Raw genomic sequence first — 5,297 nt, forward strand, 5'->3', positions numbered from 1 at the left:
CTCGTCCCTGCCTCCCTAACCTGTTCTTCCTCCCACCTATCCCCTCCTCCCACCTCAAGCCGCACCTCCATCTCCTACCGACCAACCTCATCCCGCCCCCTTGACCTGTCCGTCCTCCCTGGACTGACCTATCCCCTTCCTAACTCCCTACCTACACTCACCTTTCCTGGCCCCATCCCCGCCTCTTCGACCTGTTTGTTTCCTCTCCACCTATCCTCTCCTCTATCCCTCTTCTATCCGCCTCCCACTCTCTCCCTATTTATTTCAAAACCCCCTTCCCCTCCCCCTTTTCTGATGAAGGTCTAGGCCCGAAACGTCAGCCTCTCTGCTCCTATGATGCTGCTTGGCCTGCTGTGTTCATCCAGCCCTGCACCTTGTTGTCTCGGATTCTCCAGCATCTGCAGTTCCTACTATCTCTGTCTGTATTTTGGTTCAGTTGCATGCATTTTTCCCAATGTTTCTTGTCTTTTGGGTCAGATTGTTCATTTCAGCAGCTGCATGCTTTTTGAGAGCTGACAAGTTCTGACAATCAGCGTCCATTCTTATTTTAAAAGGATGTATGAGTGTACAAGCAGAATTAAAAACATGTCAACATTTGCAGCTGAAGACATTTTGTCATGTATTTTTAAATCATTTAAAAACAAAGGAGTACAAATCATTACCAAAACAAAGCAGCCTTGCTTGATCATATGACAACAGTAGTCCAAAGATGTCTGAGTCACTGCAATAAGTCGACTGGTGCCTCTTTTTGTGAATTGACTCATTTTCGTAAGAATTGGACATCCTGGAAAAAACTGAGCTGTGAAAGGGAATCTTATTTTATTTATCTTGTATGGCTTTTTGCCACATTGTTGGATCCTCATGTCGCTAAAAAGAACTGAATGTCAGCAACTCAAACCAAAAACATTGCAACCCTGGGTTATTCGTTGAGTTGTTGTTTTTATTATTGCTGCTTCCTGGATCTTGATATTTTGGGGGAAGAAATTTGTTCCCTTATCAATGTCATGGAGTTTATTCAGGTAGCAGTCCATAACACAGCCTAGCCCCCAGGAGGTGGCACAAGTCTGTGTGGTATGGTGGTTGCAAGCTTGTCTTTTCTAAACACCAAAAAGATTGATTGTTGAATCATTTGCATTTTACAATATCATTTCTGTGTGAATGCAAGCAAATACTGCATTTTTTAAAAAAAAAGAAAGTAGTTTTAATGCACATGAAATTGAAAAAAAAAATCTCATTTGAAAGGATTGGGCTGAAATCGCACTCTGTGATATGAGTCATAAACTCATTAGCTTTAACATACGGATGACCCTTTGACAAAACTGGACAAGGCTCAAGAACTTGGGCATATTGTGGTGGCCTGTTCAACCTGATGCAAACAGTTTGCAAACTTTGTTATGCCTGTTGATTTTAAACAGTAGGAGCTGTAGCCCAGCACTACATGGGCTGTGAGTGGCTGCAGACCTCAGCCAGCAGCCCATGTTCATGCTTGTACTATGTAAAGCCAGCCTGTTAAAAGGGAAGTGCACTCTGGAGCCAGTTTTGGAATTGTCTGAGCAGGAAGAGGGTAACGGTGGGATAGGCCAAAGGGTGTTCTTGCAGATTTGCAGTACTGGAGGCCTTGGTGCGGAAAGAGAGAGGCTGTTTCACAACAGCAGACCAGAAGGCTGGCCAGACACAAATATCTGTGAAGACCAGGGGCAGATAGTGGCAGTGTTGGTCAGTGTCAGCAGTGTATCCCAAAAGACTGAGTGCAGTTTGGCAAGAGGTGCAGTGACTCCACATTAATGCTTATCATCAATGAATCCAATTTTAACTACCATCTGCTACCAGCCATAGCATTAACCTCGCAAAGTGTTCAGTTCACCACCTCGATACAATCACTCGCCTGCAGCCATGACTCAATATCACTTTCAGTTTCATCGCTCCCTCATATTCATAACGTACGCATAGCATTGCTCCAAAAGCTTGTGATCTTAAATAAACCTATTGGACTTATAACCTGGTGTTGTGCGACTCCTAACCTATTTAGTAATGACAGACACGTCGTCCAAAAACATTACAGCACATTCACTCATGCAGTTCTGTCTTCCCAGGCAAGATGGCACATTAACACAGGCAGCAGCACCTATCTAATGGGAGACTGGATCTCCTTGCCCATTTGAGGAGATGACACTCGTTGTCATTGGAACAGATGTGTCTGTTGCCAGGGGCAGGGCTAAAACCATTGAGGATGACTATATATTACCATCTACTCCTCCTTGCATGCCACATCTTCTTCATCCTTATCTCTCTTCTGATTCACAAGCTTGCACCCCTTACTTCCTCCCCACCGTTACCTCGTTTCAACTCTGTTGTTGAACCTTTCTCCTTTCAGATGCCCAAGTATTAACACTTGGCCAGGCAATGGTATCAAATGTATGAGGAATCAGACATTGACAAAATACATGCAGTTGATCTCACTCTCAGCCACCAGCAAAAGCTGGCATTATTCATATTTGATAGCAAAGAGGCATGAATATAAATCAGCTACAGTCACAGTAGGGGTTAAGGACGAGTTGCAGGCAGGTCCTGCTGTAGAGGAGGACACTGATGAAGAGTTTAATGAAATAGCTCACAGAAAACGATTGATGAGCTTGCACAATGAAAATGCTTTGTGCATTGGCAGGCATGCCACAAAACCTCTCATCGTAATCAAGGAGCAGGGAGGAGTGCAGTATTGACTTGCCAAGAAGCCTTGCACAGAACCCGTCCTTCCCATCATGAAAGTGACAGCCAATCCACAAGAAGACTTGCAGACCCAGTTAACTTGCTTGGTATCCATTTACCTGAGCAGGAGGGGTCAGTCTGTTTTCCTTGATTGTTCATTTGAATTTCTTCAATACAAACTCCACCCAGCTCTTTCCCCTTCCCAACCAATGACACCTGCTGGCAAAAAAAAGAAGTATTTCAGTTCTTTTTAATCAAGCTGTTCAAGCATATAATGACATATACCCTAGGACAGGTAAGACTTGATCCCAGATGAGACTCTAGCCTAGAGGTCGGTATATTACTGCAATGGCACAAGACCTATCCAGCCCAGATGTAAACATATGCCCCAATGAATATCAGCTGACCTCTTTATCTCTGGAGTATGTCTGGTGGCTTCTTGGCATCATTTATAACATTGTCAAACCAAATCACGGTCTGACAGCTGAAGTCTCAATCTCCATTGGATGGAGGCTGAAGCAATGCAAGCCTAGCTTATTGTCATACAGGCATAGAGAGCTAGCAGCATGGCTGCAGAATCTAACAGCCACCAGATGGTTTATGTTGGTGGCTCAAATAGTGATGACACAAATGACTGCTGCTTTAATACCCAGTAATCACCTGCATGACATGTTGTACCTGATCACAGATCAGCCGAACATTCATGGAATACAACCCTTTGCAGTACATCTTTTTTTAAATTCAAATGCAGCACCCACTTGTGTAAAATGGAGTTGAGACATGCACAGTACTGATTGCTAAAGTCTCTGAAAGGACCTTCTGCTGAGAATCCTTCTGTCCTTTCACCTCATCTCTGTGTGAGGAGCTGATCCTCCTCCATGTTGCCTCTGTGCAATTTTCCTGTCATGCCCTGGGTAGAGGGGATGGTATCTGTGACCAGAGGCAAGTGGTAGGATCAGCACCCCTGAACCAAAGCAATTACCAGGTCAATACCACAACTTCAACAATTTTAACTGGCTGTAGAAAACTCAACACTTTTAAACTAACATGAACAGAGTTAGTAGAAATCAGTTGGTAACTAACATGAAAGTAGTTGATGATCACTGTAATATCCTGAATGAATGTTCAGCTGTGTAAGGTTAAGCGAGGGTGCTAGAGAGAGCGCAGAGGTCAAAAATGGTAGTGGGCTGCAGCGTCATGCCCTGACTGAATACCATGATCTCCTCACTCATCATATATTTGGCACACACCCCGGTAATGCATGAAAATGGTATCCGGTAAGATTCATATCACAGATGTCCAAGCGTGGAACCGAAAGGTCCTTGTGGCAATGGAAAGACACTTGTTATGCAAACAAATTTTATAACCATCTGTTATTTCAGGAAGAAACCAGTGGATTTGACACCGGCAACTCTTTGCGAGCTCCCTACAGCAGATCTTATTCTCACGTTTCTTACAATCATTCCGCAATTTTAAACCTCAATTCTAAGTCCGTAAAAATTACTAACAATGTTCTTTTAAATCTACTTCAAATCTAATGTTGATCTTGCTTTTGTGTATCTCCTGTGCAGCCATAACTCTGTGTGCCTCGTTCTGTTCAATTACCCTATGATCTAGCACGTCCTTGTATGTTATGATCTGCCTGTACTGCATGCAAAACCGAACTTTTCACATACTAACAATAAATCAAATCAAATCAGGATAATTCCTTCCTTAAAAATAATGGAAATAATTTGATACAAGCCCTAAAAGTAGTGATTGATATTACCCAGTGAAATTTCATGTGTTTGTTACTTATTTTGAATCTCCTGTAATGTCTGATGTTTGTGTTTTGCTGTCTTATGGAAAGCAACTACTTATGTATTTATGTAATGTAAAATCCACTGAGGAGAGGGGGCAGGGATATGAAAGCTAAATCAATGTTACATTGCTTAACAAGAGAGTAGCTAGTACAATGGACTGATTTTGCTTCGTTATTGTTTTGTAACTAGTATACAGAATAAAAAGGGCATAAGCAGCATTGATCGGAAACTTACTCTTCAGAAATTCTTTCACCCTGGCGCTTAAACAGTAATCCTTCAGACGTGGGCTTAGTGTCTGTGTAGTAATGTGCAGCAGACTTTCAGCAAGCAGAATTGACAGCTTGCAAAGGTTTTAAACTGGACAACACTCATACATAATGGAACCCTTGTGAATGGGCATATTGTACGCTTAATAATCAGTCTTGTATCTCTAGCAGAAATGTTGTGAAGGCTTTTCAATTTGTGACTAAATGTCACTCTGTGCAGAAGGCAATTTGTTGCTTGTTATGAAAGGTTGAGCTTCCAGGAAGCACCTATCAAGATGTATTCTGCCTGCCTGTCAGCTGCTGTTTGTGGAACTGAGTTAGATGACTCATCAGCAAGTGACTTTTTGAAAAACTGCTTAATTTCCTTAATACGAACATTGTTCAGACACCAAATACATGTTTTGTCGTATGACCTTTGCAAACCAGACTTTCAGGGAAGCTAAGTAATATTTGTATTAACTATTCAACAGTTGAATAATATGTAATCATTTTGAAGTATCTTAAAATTACTCCACATTCTATT

Source organism: Rhincodon typus, chromosome 5 (assembly GCF_021869965.1).
Source record: "Rhincodon typus isolate 14 chromosome 5, sRhiTyp1.1, whole genome shotgun sequence".
NCBI classification, from domain to species: Eukaryota; Metazoa; Chordata; class Chondrichthyes; order Orectolobiformes; family Rhincodontidae; genus Rhincodon; species Rhincodon typus.